Below are 23,605 nucleotides of genomic sequence, written 5' to 3' on the forward strand. Positions count from 1 at the left end.
CTTTTAACAGGCTTGTGACCACTCGAACAGCACTCACCCTCTCTCATTTTTGGTGGTGCCAGGAGCAGAACAGCAAAGGGGAGTCAGGGAGGTGTTCTCCATGCCTATTTTTTGAAGCCATTACTATATAACTTTTTTTTTTTCTTTCTTTCTTCTTCTTTTTTTTTTTTTTTTTTTTTCTTCTTGTTCCTTTTTCTATGCCAAGCCCCAGGACACACATATAAAGACAATGTTGTGGAGTGAAGCAGTATAAACAGGTGAGAAGTGAGTCTGGGGATGTGGGGCTGAGGTTTGCTGGTGGAGAGCTTGTCTTGTGGTCTGATGCCATCACAAAGGTTTGTTCAGTTTGTTAATCAGCACTGACAGACTACAGAAAGAGATATGAGCCTGTTATGAGGGAAGGGTGAGTGACAGGATTTCACTTAGGAGTGACAGAATCTGAAAAAAAAATAAGTAAAGAAAAAGAGGGGCTTTAAAAACTGCAACCTATAATTAATACAGGGATTGGGCTTGCCTGAGGCTGACATAGAGGCCCAGTGCTTAGGAGAGATAAAAGAGGATTAGATACTTCACTTGTAAGAACAGCATCCATCAGCTCCAGCAGATAAGATAATTAGTTACAAGGACCGCCAAGCCTTGTGCCTCCGGCATTAGCGGCACTGACGGGCAGCGTGAGTCAGGTTGCTTCCTTGCACCCACCAGCAGTGCACAATTAGCTAGGTGCTGCAGGCAGGGCTGGAAAAGAGAGCTGGAGGCTGCAACTGGAGGCCAGAGACCGGGAGGTGAGTCCATTCCTTCAGGGTAATCGTTGGCATAGAAGGGTACGGGACTGATCCTGTCTCCCCGCCTGCACTTTACAGAGCGGAGGAGCTAAGAACTTGGGAACAGTGATTCCTTTCAGTGACATGAAATAGTAATGCAAGTTCAGAACTGGGATAATTTATATGTATTTGTTAAACACAGCATATAGGCAAACTGCAGAGCTCTCTGCCATGGGATGCATCTCCACCCAAGAATTAGCAAAGATGAAGGAAAGCAAAGTTTCTGCTTTTTCTATTGAGCACAAGCTAATTCAGGGCTACAGGATGGATTATTGTGATTTTTGAAGGGATGTTAGACCCAATACCACACAGCACTGGACAACTTTGATCATTAAAGATCAGATGAAGATCCAATTTAGGCTCTGTGGTTGTTTTATCCTCCGAGGGAGATTCTAGCATTTTAGTCCTTTCTGGGGCTCTGCTGATGCCGCTGACTCTTTGAACCAGGAAACAGCATTAGACAGACCTTGGTTCTGCCCTTATATGTGATCCTATGAAATAATGTGGCCTATCTCTCTAGAGAAGTCTGAACGGCAACTTCTGCGGTTAGGTGATATCATGTTTCAGGAGTCGCTCCCTGGGTAGCTGCTACCATTTACCTGGCTCTGCAACCCCAAGACACGTCACCGGTGGGAATTCTTCTTCCCACTGTCAAAACCTTTCCTTGATGTCACGGTGCTTACTCATTGCTTGGAAACCTGCACATGCTTTGCCCTCTGAATCAATTTTTAGAAGTGGCTTTGTGCCATTTGCCCTCCCTTGAGCCTTCCAAAAAAAGAGATTCCTTCCAAGCTGGGCAGCTCTGTCTCCCTTTGTCCGGCAAATTATTTATTTATATATATATATATTTTTCAGGACACAAAATCCCTCTGTCCAGAGCTATATATATTCGGTGTGCCCTGTTCTCAGATTAGGGCTTGCATAAAAGGAAAACATCTTGCTGTGCTGGATCAAGCATTTCGCAGCATCGTGCCCTGGCTCCCAAGACAGTTTGTCTCACTGGCCAGCTGCCTCTGCATGTGGCTTCAATTGCATCAGCACCTACTCCCGCTCAGTAGTCAGTGGGCCAAATTCTGTCTATACTTGGATCAGGGGACAGCCTCAGCAGAGCTACAAAGGTAAAAACAGAGCTAGAATTGGGCCTCCTCTCCTCCTTCCCTCCCTAAAGAAGCAGGAGATTAACGGGAGTTTGTTTTGCCCAGTGTTTTCTGTCTGAGAAAAGCTATTCACCTCCTGGGACTGTCAGCCCAGGACTGCTCAGATCAGTGCAACCATGCTGGTGCTTCCTTTCTCTCCAGAAGAGTTTATTTTGTGCATGTACATGTATGCTAAAGCAAATTTCTTTTAAAACATGCATGCCCTCAAATGCTTGTACTGCTGTGTCACTGCTGGGGATTGTGAGGTCTGGAAGTTTATTTCAATGCATTGCTCCTGGAAGCAGGTGATTCTCCATGGATTTCCATTTTGTTTATTGGTAGCCTGCATAGCTTCAGATGAAATCTTGAAGGGAAAAAATAACCCCCCTTGCAACTCCGGCACTAGAAGGAAAGTAAATCTCTTCTATCAAATGCAATACTTTTTGAAGTCCTAAAGCTATTCCAAATTGACTCTTGAAGAGTTAACAGTGAAATAATTTTGGTGTTCAATCTATCTCCTTAGTTAAGAATTTACTAGCATTGCATAAGCTTCCCGTAACAAGGTAACCAGATATAAATTAACTACTAAAAATAGCTTTATTGCGTTAGTCAATCCCTAATTAACTTGCTTCAGCTGTCTTCAAAGTTGCTATTTAAATCCATCCATCTTCTGGAGGCGTGGAGGATACTGATACACAGACAGGGGTGCATGTCAGCTCATGATAGTTTGTGTAAATTACTGGGTTATATGTGCGTTTGAACACAGTTCTGGGAGTGATGGAAATCAGCCCGAAGCACAGAGTTTGACATCAGGCTTGTTCTGTGATTCTTAAGAAGAAAAGAAAGATAAACTGAGATATTGAAGGGAAATGGTCGAATGTGCTTCCAAATTCTGATTTTTGCAATCGCATTAGATATGCACTACAAGAAATGTTTTGCTTCTTATTGGAACCAGATTTCTTTGAAACTGTCCCCTTGTCACAGAAAGTCATTTTTTATTTTTTTTTTCTCCTATGGATTTATGCTCAGTATCACCCTTTCACTCCCTCCCATGCAGCAATCTTCTCTCTTCTTTGTATATTCTAGGAATATTTGCCACGTTCCCACATTCTGCAACCCTTTCCTTATCTTCTCTCCTGTTCCTAGATCTCAGTAAGTGGTTGCATACCCGTGGCTGGTTCCAAACTCTGGTCCTTCTGGCCAAGCACAATAGATAATTGCTGAGATCATGCTGTAGCTTTTCTCTGGGCAAGAAATCATGAATCTGCCATCTAGCTCCTCTAATCTGCCATTATCATAATCTCTCTGGGATTATACTCCACTGTTTGAAGCTTCTTGATTGAGTCAAATGGCCCAAATAGAAGCATAGGCTTGAAGACATTCATTTTGAGATCGTCAATATTATTTCCATTTAGAAATCAAAGCTACGAGTTTAGGGCAAACTTGGGAGGCCAAAGCAAGGAAAACAATGATTCTGTGAAGGTGTTTGGAACAGTCATTTGAATATGATCGGTTTTTATTCATTTATTTTTAATACTCAAGGGACCAAACCCTGGAGATGTTAAAAAATAACATCAAGGCAGCCTAGGGGGAGGGTTTGACTTGCTCATAAATCACGCTTATCTATCATTGCTAGTGGGACAGCATTTGCTTTGGTTGTCCACACTTCAAAAAGCACCTTGAAGAACAGAAAGGAGTTAAGAAAACCTCAGCTTTCAGAATCAAAATCTAAGAAGCTTGCTTTAAGTGAGAGAGCAGACAGATGCTGTCTGCTTTGGTGATCCATAAAACAGCAAACATGACTCATGACTTTCAAATACCTGTATAAGGACTATATTGCACAGCAAATAGTGCTCTGATGTAGTAGAAACAGAGCAGAAGACCTAGAAGACACAAGACAAACTTAGACCAAAACTGAGGGATGCTGCATACAAGTTAGTGGATTGGATGTGCAAAGCATAATACCGTGATTTTCTGAAAAATCTTCCCCAAGAAACAAAACCAGTCTTTTTTATACCAGTTTCAGGTGTACTCTGCCATTGACTCAGAGGTCCTTACTGTGGGCTCAGCACCGAACACTTTACACTGCGACCCGTGGGTCATTCAGACAGCACCTTGTTTTCACAGCAAGGTTCCCTCCTGTCCTGACCCCTGCTTCAAGATGGGTTTGACTGTGGCAGTCAGAGGTGTACGAAGTGCTTTTGGAAGGCTCTGCAGAGTGACTCAGCAGCTCAGCTCTGGTTACGTGACCCAGAATCGACTTGGCACAAAACCTGCCTGTTCTCACTGCTAGGCCACGGCTCTGCCAGCTGCAGGTCAGCTCACGCTCACCCTCCCTCACCCTGTCCCTTCCTCCAGGAGTCTGCTTTGCTGTCATTTTTTTATTATTATTTTTTTTTTTTTTAAGGCACCAAAGTGGTTCTTTGCTTGGCCTGGGCTCTTCCCTTCCAGTTCTTCCAGGTAGGACGGATCCAGATGAGTTCTGGTCCTGTCTGAAGACAATAGGTGGAAGATATCTTTCCCCCTGCCTCCCCCTGCCCTTCCCACCCCCATGCTCCTGTTCTGCATCAGCCCTTTGGAATTCTTTTAATCTCCAACCCTTGCAACTCAACTGCTTCTTCCTGTCTGGATCACAGTTGAAAGCTCCATTTGTTTAATTTGGCTTTTAATTGACCTCATCCAACAATTGTTGATGTCTCAGCTAATCTGTGTTTCTCTGCTGCTTATCTGGTGCCGTCCTTTGAAGTCCCCAACACGATAAAATGTCCTGTAAGAAGAGAGAACAAAAGATGACTGTGACAAAATTTTTCATTTAGCTCTCACTGTCCAGTCAATATTTTAATCGTCCCTCAACATTGGGACCAGAGGGAGAAGGAGAGGGACTACCAAGAAAATATATAATAATTTATATCAACCCTATTTAAATGGAGACTTTTGTGATAATCTTTTCTAAATAATTGCATCATTCATCTCTTCATCTATCAATAAAAGCAAGTAGCATGAGCCTGCTCTCAGCAGAGCTATTATAAAGCCCAAATCCCTCAGAATTTATGAAGTGTTCAGATGTCGTTGGGTGGGATGGAAGCAAATGTGCTGCTGACAGTGCTGTTTGCAGCTACCAGGATTGCCTAGGGCAGCTGGGGGGAGTTTGATGTAGAAATGTCACTGAAATGGCAGATAGGGAGAAAAGATGGATGGACGTTATAGAAAGCACATAAGGCTACCTACTACCTGACATGGTAGGTAAGCCATTTCCCTTCACCCTGCTATGTTTGGAGGGGCTGGGTTGTGATGGGATTATGATGGGGGTTTGTCAGCCTCTTTCACTTGTCCATGGTTCCCACCAAAGAGCAGGGCCAGGTCTGACTTCTGAGCTGAATGTCTCTTCATCCAGTTGAATGCATTTCTGAGGTGGTGAAAACTGTCCAAACCTGTAAAAACGGGTGCCACCATCTCAAGGCCTTTGGCTTGCTCTGAACTCAAGTACATCTACTGGATTCCACACAGACATAGACAAGGAGCATGGATTTAAAAAGGAGCCTTAAGAACCTTGGACTGCTGCTAGATATCTGAAAAACATTACTTAAGAATCTGCTGTTAGTGCCTAATGTCTACTAAAAACTAATGGGATTTGGGCTCCTAAGTGATAGTATGTGTTCTTGCCTTCAAATATAAATGTTTTAAAGCTTCCAATTCTCAAAGTTTGAAAGTGCAAGACAAATTCATCCCTAGTGTAATGGATACAGATCCCATTGATTTCAGCTTTTGGGAGATTATAGTTATGAAAGTGTTCTGTCCAAACTTTGCAAAGAAATAAAAGACTTTGCAGAGGCACAGCAGGGAGCATTACAAATCAAAGGATACATTCTGCAAAGCTGTTTGCTCATGAGTCATTGCATGAACTGAGTCCAGGACTCAGAGGAAATGAAAGGGTCTTACTACAAGCAATATACCATTGAGTATGTTTGTATATGTGTGCAAACCTCAATCTTAGCTCCAGAACCATCACAAAGATTAAAAATGTCCATGGCAGGAATTTAACTCAGTTCTGTCGGATACAAGCCTGTTATTTTCATCTTGAGACACTGAACTCTACTGTTCCCTGTGCAACTCAATTCTGAGTTCAAGAGCTTGACATTCTGAGCTATTCATTGTTGATGTTATTGACTCTAAAAAATTACTGTCTGACAATGCAGAGAAATGCTCTAAAAAGTGCAATGCAATGGAAGCATAGGATCAAACTCAGACCTGTGCCAGGAAAGGGAAAGACCCTACCCCCAGGTATTCTCCAAATATGCACAGCTAGGCATTTATAGATTGAGTCATATGCATTTTTTTCTTAATCTTATAGATCCTCATGCAATTTTTTTGACAGAATTGCAGCATAAAAATCATTGCTGAAGGGCACAGTGAGAAATGTTTCAGCCAAAATAAAATGTTCTAAAAGCAGTTTTCTGGTGAGTCATTCAATGTCCACTCGAGGACTTAAAAAAATTAAAAGAACTGCATAAAAAAAAAAAAAAGAAAAAAAAAAAAAAAAAAAGCTCTGCTTGTCACCTTTGCAACATTCAAATTGTGATCTCCTGAAACAGGTCTTTTCTAAATGGCAGCCTTTTCAAATTCATTTGTGGTGTGATTTCTGGATGAAAAAGAAAAAAAAAAGTTTCCTGACTACATTCCCCTTCAGAGATACCATCTGGATTGCAGACAATTCACCCAAATAGAAAATTAAGCTTGGCAGGGGAAAAAAAAAAAAAGACCCTTGAGTATCTTTCCAAATTGATATTTCAGTATCTCTGTTTTGCACCAACAGAAACAAGCCCAAATTCTCTGGTAGAGAGTGTGTGCTAGCACGGCCTCTATTTTATTAAGAAAAAAAAAATCATGGCAGTCATTTAGCTGTAAAGGCCAAGATATAAAATGTCAGTTTTATTTATGGCAAGTAGCTGGGTAGAAAATATGTCCTGGCATCATTTGAGATTTCAAGAACTTTGTTTTTCTTTTTCTCTTGCTGCATGAAATAATGCTGTATTCTTAACAAACAAACAAAGCAAAACAAAGAAGGAGACAGCCCTTCCCAGCAAGAGAGATCATGTTCTTCTCCTCACATAACCACCTCCAGAGTGAGGGGATCTGCTAGAGACATAGGGATGTAAAAGTCAAATCAGATACGACAGGGACTTAAACCCACACTTTTCATCTCCAAGTTCACATGCTAATCACTCGAGAAATGAGCACTCTGGATTTGCTGTTTTCTGCTCTGTTTTTGACTAAAAATTCCATGCTGGACCTGAAAACTGTTCTTGTCAAAAGAAAAAAAAAAAAAAAGGTGTCACTGAAGTCATTCCACCCTTGCCACGTGTGCAGCTGTCAATGAACCCACATTTTCCGACAACAAACACTTCCATCGGAAAATTCCTCCCCAGTTCTCAATGATGAGCAATAATTTATTCCTTTGCTGAGTCCCCAGAGCTACTCAGAGTCAGCAATACCCAGAACATGGCCTGTAAGACAACAGCCACACTGAGGCTAATGAACAGCAGTTATCTGGCTTTGTGCAACCAGTACGTGAATGTAACATGACCATGGCTGCTGACTTGTGCTTTGATAAGCCTACACAAAGGTCATTAAATCATTAAAACACCACCTGAACCAGCTTTCTAAGCAGCCCTGATTAAACTTAACCAGTTAGCAGCAGTTCTGGGTTTTGCCTTTTTATTTTCAGCTTATAGTTAAATTCTCTCCACTATAATCAATTATCCCATGGTTTACGTTTGTATATTATATATCTCTTTCCCAAAGGAAACCTCCTTAAGAGCTTACCATGCCACTGAACACAGAGAACTAGAAAGCTAACCTGGCATGCTCCTCTTATCTGGATGTGAAAAGTGACATCAGACTGAGCCCTGCCTCTCCTAACACTGGCAAATTAGACAAGCCAGGTTCTGTAAACACTTTTTTTTTTTTTTTTTTTTTTTTTTTTTCTTTTTTGTGCTTCAAAGAGGCTTTATCAGTCCAAAAAGAGCCGAGTATGGATTTCTAAAAGCAGGCTTAGATCTCTCAGCCAAGCACACTCTGAACCCTTGCTTCTTCTATCCTATGACAGCAGAATTATAAAAAGCAAGGCAGTGCCTGCTACTTTTTAGCTGCTGCTTCTACTGGCATCCCAGGGTTTCCTTTTCCATGCCAGCAGAATTTTGGCTTAGGGAAAAAAAAAAAAAAAATTCATCCCCAGAAAATGGATTCTTGAAATCTGGATCTGCACAGAGTGTAGCCCGTTTCTATATCTCTGGGCTGATTAGTCTGGAGGCTAATGTGACTTTGTTAACAGAAGGGCTCAATGGGTCTCCTAGATGCTTCTGAGTGAGCAGGCATTTACTTCCGAAAGCAACTTGCTTTTTCTTCTGTTAATTAATGTGTTGTTAATTGCAGCGTTTTCCTTAGAGTGAGAAACCTCATCGTCTGCAGCATTTGCCAGACCTCGTGCGCAAAGGCTAGATGTGCCAGGCATTTTCAGCTCCTGTGAAAATGAAGCAGTTTTTGGAGTTCAATACCCAGGGCAAAACCACTGGAATCCCCACGGGAGTCAGAGACCCACTTGCTGGCAGTGGGGGTTATGAGCTGCTGGTTACAAAACACTTTGTACGTAGGTGTCTACTGGTGCCAATTTGAAGTATGGTTCTTGAAGAGGCATCTCTGTGAGAAGGTGAACAAACAACCACCCCAAAACCATCAAGAAGGAACCTCACTACTTTGGGCACCCAAGACAGATGCCCAACAAATCACAGTGCTGCTGCACCATCTAAGGCAGGGCTTCCTCCATAAAGAGCCACCACACCACCAAAATAGCTGAAACACATAAAACACATGGAAGGATTATGATTGATGTAGTAAGGAGAGATCTTGCTCACAGGCCTTGGGAGATTGTGCAGTCACCACTGCAGAAGGTCTTAGAATCAGCACAGGCAGAGTGAGTGGGTCTTACCTTGGGGCAGGGAGATGAGCTAGAGGATTTCTTGGAGTTTATTCTGTCTTCGTTTGTTAAAGTCTTTTATTAATACAAGACTCGGATCTAGTGAACATAATCCAAGCGCTGAAAGCTCAGTGACAAATTGAGGGCAGAAATAAACTGCACATTTTTTAACACTGGAACAGTTTATCTAGGAACGGCCTGGGTTTTCTTTTGCTTGATGCCTAAGTTAAGATTAGATAGCATGCTGTTAGTTACGTGGTAGCTTAACACAGACTAATGAGCTTGACACAGGATACATGAGGTCTGCCTCTCACCTTATGTGCTATTGGGGTTTCATTTTTATCTTCAAATGGATTATTGTCCCAAATGAATTCATTGCTTATAAGAGGACCACGAAGAGATTGCAGTAGAAAGACTGAACTAGAACGATTGTGGAAGCCAGACTTGCCCTTACTACAGAGCACAAAAACCAGAAGATTTGGTTGAGAAGAAAATGTTCCCCTCACCAATTTCTCAAAAGCAGGACTCTGTGTTACTCTTAAACCAATGGACAGAAACTAGCAAGGGTGTTCTCCAAGATCCAGAATAAAGGCATTCCCCTCAAGGCCATGCTTCAGTAATTATCTCAAACAGCAATCGTCTAACATAACAAGAACAACAACAACAAAACCAAATGCCCACATCTCAACCACAGCTGATGCCTAACATGAATGGCTGGAATATTTACAAGGTCTGAATTTGTACTGCAGTCTTCCCAGTTGCTTTCCTTGGTATTACAGACCCATTTACCATGGTAAATGAATGCCATTTACCATGGTAAATGAGTGAGAGAAGAATTTGTTAGGTCATAAAAATCATGGATGTACATGTTATGTGTGGTGAATAGTTGGGGAAGAACAAGCATATTCTCTGATGTTACCCCACCAAAACATCATGCCTGAGCCACAAGGACTGATTTGAACAAATTAAAGGCTAATTCCATGTATTTGTGCAGTGCTTAAGTACAGAATATTAACAAGTTCAGTGAAAATGTACAGGAATGTATCTTGGTAATAATGTGAATCACTTTTGTGTCTAAGTAATCTGAGTTTTACTGAGCTAATAGATACTCTAAATCACATCGTGTCAGTCTAGAGCAAGTGATGAAGATACGCTGATTATGCTGATGTTTATGTTCCTGATCCTAGTAAGCAAAGGACAAAAAATAATTTCATTTTTTTTTTGCTGTGCACCCACTTTTAGGAACATGTTAAACCAAATTGCAAAATACCTGGCTTAAATTGTTGTTGGTTTTGGTAGAGCCATCAAAGGTAATACCCTATCTCTTAACTCCTGCGGGGAGACATTTGCTCAAAGAAGATATTTTGCAGCTTGCAAAGGGCCAGACTAGACATAGTTTGCAGAACAGGCCACAATAAAGCAAGCTTTTGTTTCTGGAGATCAAAAATGCCTAAGAACCACAGTTCTGGTACCCAGAGCAAGGGTTTTCTGTGTTGTTTCAGCTGAAGAATTGCCATAGTTTTAAGACATTTTTCTCCCCCTTAGGTCTTGGTTGAGCAAAATGCTTCAGCACGTGGTTAACTGTAATCACTTAAGTCATCTCATTCAAGTCAGAGCTTAAACACTTTGCTGAATTGTATTTAAAGTGGGGAATGAGCGCTTGAATTTTCAAAAGTCTCTAATTGCAATTAGCTATGCCAAGGGTAATTTTTCATCTTATTTCTGTATTTGGTGGACAGTTTGGATTAGAGAAAAAAATGACTGCAAATCCTGTTTTATATACAAAACCCCTCTGACTACATGTGAGACTGTAATGCAGGATTTGTTTTAGAATAGTTTTGCCCTGGAATTTATTCCAACCTTCCAAAATAGAAGCCAAAGTTATCTTAAAATTCCAGTCTGCTTTATGAAAGCCTTAGGTCTCAGACTTGTAATTAAGATACTGTGGCTTAACAAGTTACTAAGCATCAGCTAAACTGAGGTAATTGTCTGGATGCAAACCTTACAGCAAATGCTTAACCTAAATGCTGAGTCAATTCATCCCTGGGCAAATGCAGAATAATTTAATTTAACACTTCAGAATAAGCTAAAATGTATCACTGCACGTTTGCCACGGAAAAAGAGAAGGCAGTTGCTCCTACTGAGGAGAGACATGGTAACTCACAACCCTGGTCAGAATGGGTAACAACTGATGCTTGGCAGTGACATTCTCCTACAGGTGTTTAACAGTGTACTGATCAAAGGAGATAGTTCAAATCCAGCACACGTGGACTGAAGTGACCATTTGAAGACACATAATGAGGCAGATGGCTCTCAGTCCATTTCTGGAGTACGTGCATTCATCACAGAAATTGCTGTGATGCAAGAAGTAGGAAGGGAGCAATTTGCCTATCTGTAGGAAGCTAATGAGGTCCTTGGAAAAGAGGTGCAGATTTATGAATACCTTTGAAAGGATGGACAGGGACTAATTTTCTGCTGTCTTGCCCCATTCAAGAGCTAAAGGACATCAGAAGAAACTAAATAAGTGGCAGAACAAAAGGAAGTGGATAAGATGCTTTCTCACACATTTTGCAGTTCAGCTATGGAACATCTTGCTGTACATTACTGTGGTTGTAGAAAGTTTACTGGAGTTCAAAAAATATCTAGATGAATTCCCAGGAGTAAAATCTATCATTGGGCTTTAATAAAAAATACTATCTTGTCTCAGGGGGTCAGTGGACCCCAAATAATTTGGTTTAGAAGTACCTTAAGAAGGAATGTGGCAGAACTTGGCTCTGTAGGTGAGTGAGTGCACGTGGACATGAAGTGGAGGGCAATCAGAGAAGTTTCTGCAGTCCTCATAGCCTTTAGAAGACATTAGTTTGTTTATAAAATGGAAGCCTCAGCAGAGAATGAGGGCCAGGACAGGGCCACAAGGGTGAATTCATCTTTCATTTTAAACCGGAGGCATTTTAAGGAAGTAATTCCTTCAAAGCATGGGTAAAGCACTCTGATGTGGTGTGTGTGGGGTGCTATTCTACTGGGAATTTGGCACATTGAAGTACATACAATCATCTCCCAGGCCTCTGGGGTTTGCTTTTGGTGGGGCTGAGAGGCAGCTGTATGCAGATGCATGAGTAATGAGGTCGGGAACCAAAGCAATTCCTGCCAGATACCTTTGCCTGGCAATTTTATTTCTCCTTTGTAAGCATCCAGGAGAACTTTTGTAAGGTATTTATTAGGAATCAATATGTCTGATCTACAGACCATAATAACACAAGATACTGGAAGTAAGAGAATAGTCTTTAAATATCAATTTGCTCTTAAGAATAGGAAAAGAAATTGTCCAGTGTGGTTCAATAACAGACACAGAGAATCTTTTAAATTATTATTTTCTTAATGATAAGGGACTGATATGAACAAACTTAGTATCACATTAATCCCACAGAAGTCAAGGACGTGCCTAATGGTGGGAATGTGCCATGTTTTTTAAGTCTACGGGAAGACAGCTGGTGAACAGAGCATGACATTCAAACATCTCTTCCAATGGTCAAAAGGTTAAATGTTAAAAAGGAGTTTAGTCTGAACTTTCAGGATCTGAGAACTCTATCCGAAATGAGCTACTAGGACAGAATATCAGAGACTGGGACAGGAATTTGCAGAGGTTTTTCCCAGTTGGAGCAGCGGGCTGAAATAAACATGATTTCTTTCCTCAAAGACAGGCATAATTCTCCGCTTATGAAGGGATATGCAGTGGCTCACATGGGGAATACATAAGATGGAGAATAAATAGCAAAGCAAAAGTTTTGTATTCCCCAGTGTTAGTTTGGGGATTCCAACCAAATGGGAGACAGGACTTCAGGATGCTATGGAAAATGGACACATAAAGAGGAACATCACCTTGCAAGGTGTCTAAAACAATAATTTCTGACTCACCATCAATAAAGTCTTAGCTGAAGTACCATGTATTTTTATAGACATCACACTTCAAAAAGAGGACAAAACCTCTAGTGAGATCCAGAGGAAAAAGAAGCAGCTGATCAAGGTTCTGGAAAACTCTAAAGACTGAAAACATTATGGTGTTCAACACACTCTCTGTCTTCATGTTTTAAAGAGGAATGCATATAGACGAAGATGATAAATGGTTCCTGGGGTCTGTGGAGAGCAAGAAGAGAAACTGCAGGCTTAACCAGGCAAGGAAAATATCAGCTTTGCGATGGGAAAATAGAAAAGACAGCGAAGCTCCGAACTGCCTGCCTGATAAGCTGGGGTGTCTCCATTGCTGAAGGTTTGTAAGGACAAATTTGACAGGTATCTGTGAGAAGTGATACAGGTAAGGCACGTGCACGTCAGCCTTCACACAGGGAGCTGCTGGGCACAGGTTACTGCTGTGGAGTCATTCCCTCCCGTACTCCGTTCCTGTAGCTGACACTTCTCTGCTGTACCATTTAGAGCGGGCAAATTTGTTATTTAAGATGCACTGACACCAATCTCAATCCTGAAGCCATGTGTGTACTAGGAGGCACTTCCAACAATTTATGCAGCTTGTGGCCTGATGCCAGGACAAAGAAACAGTGGGAGAAAAGCACCATTTTTTTTCTCTTTTTGCCAAGTTAATATTTTCAAACTTTGGTGTTTCAACTTTCTGCCATGTCAGAGGCCCCTTCACAGTATCTGATTGATAAAACACTTTTTCATTTACTTTTTTCATTTACTTTTGTTTGTGTGACCTCCCTATTCGTGTGATTTGTTGAAGGTGTCAGAGGCGACACATTTAAGCCACCCTCAGTGACAAGTGCTTGGATATTTATAGGTCACTTTAAATCAGCTCCTGTCCTTGGGTGCTATATATTCAGCTGCATAACCACTGTCCTGCTTTCTGCATTCTGCAACTGTAAATCTCCTGGTTTTCTATGGATAATGTTTTTATTTTTTCTCACATCAGGCCACTGATTTCGGCAAGACTGTTAAGACGGGTTGTAGACACTCTGATGGAAACTCTTCAAGGCTGGGGATAGGGAGACATGGTTAAGTGTCCAAATTAAACCTCCTCTTGTTCTGGGTGCTCACACCAGGAACAGTCACTACAAACACTCCATAAATGTATTAGCGAGCTAAAGAGGGATATTTCCTAAGGGATATATATATAAAATAGACTCAATTTTGAAATGTTAATGTCACTCGACAGTCTACGTAGGGATCCCTGTTGGATAACACTCATAACATGGGAACCTAGGTTTTAAGCATCTTAGAAATGACAGTCTGAATCCAGGTTCATGAAATGGTTTACAGAAATTAGACTTTTGTTTGTTTCCTTTTCCTAAACCTGCACCCAAAAAGGTCAGCCGAGTCACTTTCTGTCTTGTATTAGGAGTTTTCCCCTCCAGACTTTGGATTTCTCTCCCTCCTTTGAAGGCAGTCTTCCTAGAGACCCAAAAAGTCTTCCTAGAGACCCAACACTACCTTCACTGGCTTCCTGTCATGTATCATTCCCAAGGGTTTGGTACTGAACAAAAAATCGGTGGTATCTACTTGTTCAATAGAAAACTTGACTATCCCTCCAGACGCAGTGTTTTCAGAGGAATTATACTTATGTCTAATTTTAATCTCCATCTGCACTGAGTGGGTGCAGATAGTCACATAAGTGGCATAGTGGTGCGAGCAACTTCTGGTGAAAGCAGAGTTGCAGAGGGAAGCAGGTAAATGTGACAAATGCTGTCAGAAAGGAAAAAGCTACACATTTCTCATTCCTTTCTCAGGGATAACAGGAATGACCACTCCAACTTTTCTTAAAGTCATAGCTTAACTCCAGGATACCCCAAAACAGACATTGGAGGGTCTAGGCGGTGACAAACCATGTCTGCATTGTTTTGGGGGTGTCCTGGTGTTAAGCTGTGAGAGTTACTTTCAGTTTGACCACCCAAAAGACTATTTTACATTCAGAAAGCGAAGTAGTTGTTAAGTCTTGCATCTGTGGGGTTCCGTCAGAGAAAAAATGAGTGGTTATATCTTTCAAGAGGTGTAATAAAAATGTGTTTTATTTTCTATCCTTTGGGACACCGTAGGGTGATCATCATAAAAGTTCGTGGATCATTCAGTTTATGGCTATGATGGAAAACCTATTAAAAGTTCCCCATGTGATGATAACATTCACTGGGGTCTCCAGCCCCCTCTCTTCCCTGCTGTCAGTCTCTGGTGATGAGTTCAGGTGCAGCAGGCATGTCAGAAAAGGTAGTGTGACAGCAGGTTTAATTTCAGTTGGGGACTGAGATGGGGCCAAAGCCATTAAAGGTGATTTAAAGCAGGTGGGGTTGAATCTGTCATGAGTGTTTCATAATGCTGTGTTATTCTTAATGTATGATTACACTAGTCCCTGTGGATCATCTCTGGATTTACAGTGTTTGCATAAATGTTTGGCTGTAAATTAGAAGATGTTTTTGAGTGGTGCTTCACTAGCTGGAAGCCATAGATTTGCAGTCCCTGCTGAGCCATCAACCATCGTAGGGGAGATAAACCAAGAAGAACTTGACTCCTGGGCTCAGCAGCAGTGATGAAACATGCAGGACTGTCAACATTTCTGGAAGAGATGATGTCTATTTTGCAAATTAGTTGTGTGTTTGGGCAAGGAGAAGGAGGGCAGGAGGCATTTGGTTCCCCAGGTACCTCTTTCTGTGGTTAAAAGGACAACATGACTGAGAGTGAAAGGTACCTGAATTCCATAGAATTATTAAGGTTGGAAAAGACCTCCAAGATCATCTGGTCCAACCATCCCCCTACTAAACCAACTTGTGTCTTTGGACCCACAACTGAAGAACTGAACTCTTGACTGCAGTGTGAAGACCATTTCCAGGGGGCACAATTTCAGGTGTGTTGCAGGTCCTGCAGGGTATTGTGGCAGTGGTTGCTGGGTGTGATGGCAGTTGAATTTGTCTCTCAGGCTACAGAAACTAATGCCTAACAGTGCTGCCCCAGTCATCTACTGAGCCTCAGGCAGACCTTTGAGCTATTTGTTCAGCTGGGGCAAGTTTTCCTTCTTAATCTTTTCAGCTTGGCAGGAGCACTGCTGAGCACACAAGGAAGCTCATCAGCTGCTGGCTGGATGTTTGGACAAGGGGATAACTCCTGCTGAGGCTGGTGAGCTCCAGTCCTGTCTAATTTACATTGTTATTTATTCTGCAGGCATTCCTGTGCTTCCTGAGTACAAGCTGGCTTTTCAGCACGTTTACAGCCACACTCCCACAGAGAGCCCAGCAGTGACAGACAACTACATACAGAAGCAACAGCCCCCTTGCATTAAGGAGGACTGGTGCTTGTAGGCTAGGAGTAAAAGGCCACCCCATTCTGTAGAGAATGGAAGAGAGGATTGATTAACCAGGGCACATTTACTTCATGTTCTGGGGCACTATATTTTGTTCAGACTACAGCAGTTTTCAAAGCCGCAGTTTTTCAGGTATATGCCATTCCCAAACAACCCTGGAAATGAGAGATGTATTTGCTCCCTATCTTCCAGATGAGATTAAGGTGACTTGGTCAAGAGCCCATAAACCACCTGTGGTACAAAGCATCACTATATGTGACCTCTGGGCCTCTCAGAAACTCAGAACTGCTTATTTCCACCCTGCAAGCTCAGCTGGAGAGGTCCTTCTTGGATGCATGGGCCTGCATGACAAAAACACGCACAGCATTTGAAAACAGAGCTTGGTGAGCCCTCCCCAGCTGGCAGGAGGTCATCTATGCAGACTGACAGCATGGCCAGGAGCACACACTGCTTTCAGAGTGGCACATAGCCAAAGTCTCTAGCCTTTAGCTCTGAGAAAGGAAGCCTCATCTCTCTAGGGCTGATGTCACATCTGAGGTTTAATTAAGCTGTAAGGAGCACAATGATATTATAACAAAAGACATTGGTTGGTGCCAGAGGGAACTATTCCCACCCCTGGTAACACATGTCACAAACATGCAGGAGAGGAGACAGGAATTCTTCATGGCTTCAGCTGAAGGGCCCTGCAGGAGCCCGAGTGTTACCTGGGGCTGGAGGAAAGAGGCAGAAAAAGGAACAGTGGCTCTGTTACTCCCACGGGCTCTCCATGGGCCCCTGGTGCTTGTTTCAGCCACACCTGCAAGGTGCTGCTGCTAGGAATTCACAGTCTGCCAGACCTGTGTGTATAGCAGCAAGGGTTGGGCACCTCACAGCTAACCAGGGAAAACATGTGGATAGTGGGTCCTGGGGTGATGGAAGATCAACGCCTTGAGGGATCTCAGTTTAGCTCCTAATCTGTATCCAAAATCTCAGTGTGACAGTCCTGGGTTTCCTATCTGCATGGTGAAATGAGTGTTCCTCTACCCTAAGAAGAGTGTTCTGTAGGTAAAATCCATTTGCTGTCTCAAAGTACTTGAAATCCTTCAGTGCTGTGTTCATCTGAATGCCTATTTAGATATTTTCCCAAAGGAATGAGCAGGAAGAAAACATCACTGTAGACTCCCTCACCCAGTAAAATACATCCTAGAGTCTGACGACAGTGAGCAAAACTTGTGCTTATCTTTATTTACCATCACTACCTCCTCTTAGACTGTTGCAAGTCAGAGATTGGCCTGGGGGTTGTCACAGTCCCTTGTCACTGGGAATGGAAAACAAACCTATGGGCAGCACTTTGTGTCTGCTGGGATGGAGTCAAACCTTGATCGGGGAAACTGCTTTGGTGTCTTCTTTGGCAGCCAGCTGAACCTGTCTGAAAATGCGTCCAAGACCATTAGGAACTGGTAGATGAAATGTCACAGGATGGACACAGCCTTCTGTAAGAAAAGAAAAGAAAAAAACAAAAACCAACAACAAAAGTTGTCTTTTACAACAGCAGCTGCCAGTGTGGACTTGCTGCTCCATGCTGATTGCCTCCTGGACTAGATCTGCCTGCCACGTAGTGCTCACGACAGGCACAAGCCTCAGACCAGGAACTGCTGGTCTCAATAGAGTGTCACCTGGGAGGTGACGAACACAGACAAAGGCACCTCTTTAATTTTTATAGCGCTGCTAAGCCCTCTCTTTTGTAGGGTTGGATTTAGCACAGAGCCCATGGCTGCCTGATGACGTGTGAATGGGATGTCAGAGAGGAACTGACCTTAGAGCTGATGACAAGTTGTACTGGCAAAAGCTGGTGTAGCTGAGTGAAGGCTGAAACCCTGCTGCAGAAAAACCAAGGCAGAGTTGGCACAGGGTGAAGGAAGCAGGCACAAATATGTGGCATGGCAACTACTGATTAAGACAGCAAACACCACCACACAGGGGTGATTAGGGCATGGATGGCTCAGGAGAGGATAGCATCTTAGTAAAAGAAGCAAAACCAAACAAACAAGGTATGGGACTGTGAAAACTAAGCTGAGCTGCCGTAAGGGCTGTCTTTATATTGCACTTCTAATTTAAGAGATTTTACAGCAAGAATTACACTTTTTGCCTGCCTCCTCCTCTTCTTATGGAAGTACTTGTTTTCCTTTACCTGGGAACAGAGAACCCCGTACATAAATCTTTATGGCTCTCCTGCTGTTTTATGTCATTGTGTAACTGCAATACCCTAATTTGTCCCTGCCTTCTCTCGGGAAAATTTCCCATGTTCAAATTTCTTTTCAAAGGCAGCAAGGATGATACTGCTTCATATATCCTTCCTGTATGCTGGGCAAGGATTTTCATGTCAGCTACAGAATTAATTTGTGCGATTAAACATACATGCACATAGCTCCACACAGGCTTTTGCAAGCAGGCAGGACATTTTTTGCCCACACTGCAAACTGGTCCAACAGCTATGGAAATGCAATCACAAGGTGCTGAGTGACAACTAATATAGCATGCTTCTCACAAGCTCTTATTAGCTGGGCTCTGCAATGCACTAAAATGACTGCACTTCTTGCCACATGGAGCTGGTTGGTGTGGGGTCAATTCAGAGCACAATATTTCAGGCCTGACATTCCATCCCATGGGGTATTGGCTTCCTTTAATGAGGTTTATCAGATTCAGATAGAAAAAACAGAATCACGGGAACAGAAAAATCTCCACAGACCACCAGCCTGGAGATCTTAGCTGAAGAACATTTGTGTGAGGACTAGCAAGACCCCAAAATGAAGTGAACAAGACTGATGTTGACAGTTTATTACAGCTCTTGGCTGGATTAGTGAACATATATATACTTTTTTTTTTTTCTTTTTTTTTTTTTTTTCCTTAAAGGCATTGTGTTTTAAGCCAAAATCTGACGTGATTTATGTATTACTTAAAATTTAAACTAGAGCTCATTGGTGTATTTTCAAAATAAGGAAATTTCACAGAAGTGTAGTGTTCTGGAGCCAGAGCATGTCACAGAGATGTGTCTGTCTCTGACTACTACCATGACTCAGGGTGAACTACACCAGGGTGAACTAGGCCAAACCTTTCCCTAGAAGCGCTGTCTAGGTCCATGACACTGTGGTCATGTGTGGTCACCATGAGAGAGAGACAATGATATCAGATCTTTTTGAACCTCAAATAACTTGTTTAATACTATTTTGTCCCTCCAAAAATATTCCAAATTATTTTTTTGCAAGTTTGTGCTGCCATCAGCTTTGGTTTCAAAGGATGGTGAGCTCTTGCACATTTCTAGGGTGAACTGCACCTGGTGTGTTTATTGTTGGTTTGGGAAAGGAAGCAACCAGCTTCACTCAACTTTCCCATTGAAAAAACCTTTCATGGCAGCATTTTCCTCACACTTCACAGTGTTCTCTCCTGAAACCCCCAAGGTTTCAGGATTTCTTTCCAGCAACTGGTTTGCCGTGACCAAAACCCTCCCCATGTAGACATGAAGGTAGCTGAGGCTGTAGCTGTATCCCAAGAAGGAATTTGTAGGTTCTCTGAAGCTCCCTGGGACCTTCCATTGAGGTTCTGGTAGTGTTTTCTTCCTCTGTCCATTCTCAGGGAGTCAAAGGATGACTTCTTCAGTAATGATGAGGCCAGGACCAAGCTGGCCATCCACAGAGGTGGGAGAAGTAGAAAGCAGGGCCAACTGTGGGATCTATCACCGGCTTTCCTGACCTAGACTGATTACCATTGGGCAGCACTGACAGATATCTTGGACGTCTTCATGGAAAAGTCAGGTGCTGCATGTTAGCTCTGCTCTCCTGTTCTCACCCCACGTTCATTTTTTCTATTTTTGCCCCCTACCTGCTACCAAGTCATCTTCCCTATGGAAGGGCTTCATTACTTCTTGTTTGGACAGGATCTGGCTTCATCTCTGGGAAATTCAGCAGTCTGTAGTTACCACAGATGCCTGTAGGGCTGCAACTGGACTATTATTCAGAGATACTGTAGAATGAGACATATCTGACACAAAGTGTACAAGGAAAACTATTTGTAGAATAAAGATCCCCAAACCGAACTGATCCAAAGCTTCTGACTTCTTTGAACTCCAGACTTGTCTTATCAGTAGGAGACAAGAATGGTCTGAGAGTTAAAACACAGTCCATGACCTTGGGAAACCTGGTTGCAGTTCTTGGCTTCTCCAAGAACTTCCTGACCTTTTCCTAGTGCTTTCATTCCTTCTGTGGGTCATTGCTTATTGACAGACTCTCCTCAGTATTGCTTAAACCCAGGCCTGGAAAATGGTGACTGTATGACTTACTTTAGATATTTGTTAGGTCAAGATAGACCTGTTAGGTATTTGGAGGGTGGAAAATGAACAATGAAAAACAATTCAGCTTGAAGGCATATATCCAGCATAGACAGCCTGAACCCAAACATTCAGCTTTGGCAAAACCATAAACAACTGAAAGCAGCATGTGTTATAATAGGAGGCACTGGGGAGCCTTGCAAATCAGTCAGCCTGTAATAAAGTGACTGAGTTCCTAGCACAACACCCTGATTTTTTGCTGAGGTTTTTCAGTGATGGTGCAATGCAAGTCATTCCAAACTACAACACACTATGGACAGAAAAAAGTACATCGTGTGGCAGGAAATAAACCCCATTTTGATAGTTTCAGGTCTACATGTATAAACCTGTAGTGAAAAAAACATATTCAGAACTGCTTCTTGTCCCCCAACAACATTCATATACACCCTTTTGAAGCTTGGGATCTGTTATATAAAGCTAAAAGGGTACAAGGACTGTCATGAACTTTGGATGAGAGCTAGCACAGACTGTTCTCCTGGTTCCTTCACTTTTGGAAGGAGTTTGTCATGGTGGGAGTCCTAAAGAACAAATTATAATCCTACTTTATGAAGAAAAACAAGATCTCTCCAAACTAATCTGCACCAGACCTGAGCAATGGAAAAAAAATATAAATCATTCCCAATGCCAAATCTAGCAATGGGTTTAATCTGGAGGTTATGAGTACTCATACCTGCTGCACTCCAGAAGATATTCTCACTACCTCCATCAGTACTGGGATGTTTGCCTCATAACCTGTCTCTAGCTGAACCTCAGCCCCAAAGTACCAGGAGAAATAAATGGGTAAAAAGAGATAGAATTAGTAACTATGTGTCATGGGAAACAAAATGTTCCTTTTCCTTCTGTGTAGCTAATGTGAGTCCCTTACGTCCTCCATACACAACAGTGCAAAAAGGATCAGTGATTTGGCAACAAAACCCTCTCACCCTCCCTTGCAGGAACACAGAAACCACCCAGGCATCTCCCCATCAAAATCTTTCTTTTAGCTCCAGAACTGCCCTGATCCTGCCACAGGATCCTCACTTGATCAGGGTCCTCTCTGAAACCATGCACCTTCCCTTCCAGAAGGGAAAGAGGCATGCAGGCTTACAGCTGTAAATGTTTCACTGCTTGTTTAGACTGCCACTGACCAAGAAGCATCTGCAATGATTTTGTATGGAGGAGGCTTGGCAGCAGTAAATTACCATCTGACCTGATATTGTGGTTGTTTAGCTTTTTTGCTTCTTTTTCTCCTGTTCCTCCAAGGAGATCTGGGATCCGGGACATGTTAAACATTATTTTGCTGACTTTAAATCATTTTGCAATATTGCAGTCAACTTGAATGCCAAACTTAAGCCTGTAAACTCTATTTTTAACCTTGACTTTGTCAGTGCAATGGATACTGTCATATCAAAGTATTTAAGGGTTTGTGGTAAAACTTCCTCAAACCAATTTTTGCTCAGATGAGAATAGTCTTACTGGAAGTCTATACAGATAGGAGCTATAAAAATTGGGTTTAAAATTGAATCAGGCTGCAGGAAGAAAACAATCCTTTTGTACCACAGCATAAAAGCAGGCTCTTTTTGGAACAGGGATGGGCTCTGTTCATAGCATATACATCAAAACAGCCAAACTCCAACACAGTCCTGAAAGGATCCCATGAATGAAAACTGTTCTGCAAAATGGTGCTTTTGGGCTGTATTCACGGAGCAGAGCTACCAGCTGTCGGCTGAGCCAGCATGGCTGTTTGCCTTCCTAGCCTTTCAGAAGACATAAGCCAGGTTTCGAGCACCTTTGTTGCAAGGGCCTGTTATCCTCAGAATTATGAGAAGAGAGGCATACCCCAAGCACGTGGCTGGCTGGGATCACCCATGGCCAAAGGCAGTGCTGAAGAGCCCACACAGCTCACATTTCATGGCTGGTCAGCAGCAGCTGGGCAAGGTGCCAGCCACGTGGAACTCTGCGCGTGCATGAGCCGTGCCAGAAAGTCAGTAACACCTGCCTTTAAATTGAGGTAAATGTCTCTTAGTTTATAGGCACAGAGTGTGGCCTGCATGGAGGCATCCAGCTATCGTCTTCTGGAACAAGGAGACAACTGGCTACCAACCAGGGACTCTGGGCACAGGTGCACGTCTGGTCATGGATCACTCCCATGGAGATAGCCATCTCTGAAGCATGGCAAGCACACAATCCAGTAATTTCTTGCAGGAGCTCAGGTCTACTCTCCAGGAATCATCTACAAGAAATACGATGCCACATGAAAACCTGGAGCTGTCAATGCAGCAGAGTAAAGCTGACAACTGTGGTTTGAGCCTTATGTAGTCTTAGACACAGGCTGGAGGACTAGAGAGTTGGATGCTATTCATCTCCAGGAATATCACTGGGAAGGTTGTCTCTGTTGGTTATTTTTGTTTGCTGGCTTGGTTGTTTACTCTCTAAAATACAAACAAACTGGGGAATTAGAAAGTTGAGGACTAACAGCTTTTACCTGAGAACCCAAAAGCACCATTGCGGAATTTGATGGATCTTGGCCTTGCCTGGAAAATAGGAACTTCTTCCAGCCAGATCCACACATCTACCCAACAATAAAGAATATAAGTAAGTCACTCATGATTACAGCAAAACTGGGAAATACCGATGGCAAAAATGTGAGACACAAAGGTGAGGAAAAAAAGATATTACTGATGAAAAGTTACCTTTGAATATCACTTCAATTTATTACCTACTTAAACTGGATAAGCCTTTCAGGATATCCTAGCAGGATGAAAGGATACTGCTGTGACTAGATTTTATTGCTGATATTATAAAGGAAAAGGCCAAATAAAAAAAAAAAAAAAAGATGCTGAGATCAGGAATAACAGCCTGAAATGACTCTGAAGAGCATTCTGCAAGTTCACATACTCAAGTTTTCATTTGGATAGACAGATGATAGTTTGAGGTCTGTTTCAGCTTTTCTTGGTGCTAATGGGGATGCTGATACCCCATCTTGATATTTTAGGTAACTTCTCATTCACACTGGGCATAGGCAGCTTTCAGTTT

At 42.4% G+C, this 23,605-nt stretch overlaps 1 long non-coding RNA gene across 2 annotated transcripts in view; it reads left to right on the forward strand.

Annotated features, from left to right (window-relative positions):
* Positions 1–653: 653 nt before the first annotated feature.
* Positions 654–23,605, forward strand: part of LOC309879360 — a 41,804-nt gene continuing 18,852 nt past the window's right edge. For both annotated transcript variants that reach the window (XR_014317724.1, XR_014317725.1), the window contains exon 1: positions 654–782. This is a non-coding gene — a long non-coding RNA (uncharacterized lncRNA). The remainder of the gene's footprint in view (positions 783–23,605) is intronic.

The sequence above is a fragment of the Aythya marila genome (assembly GCF_965140915.1).
Source record: "Aythya marila genome assembly, chromosome: 6".
Taxonomy (NCBI): Eukaryota; Metazoa; Chordata; class Aves; order Anseriformes; family Anatidae; genus Aythya; species Aythya marila.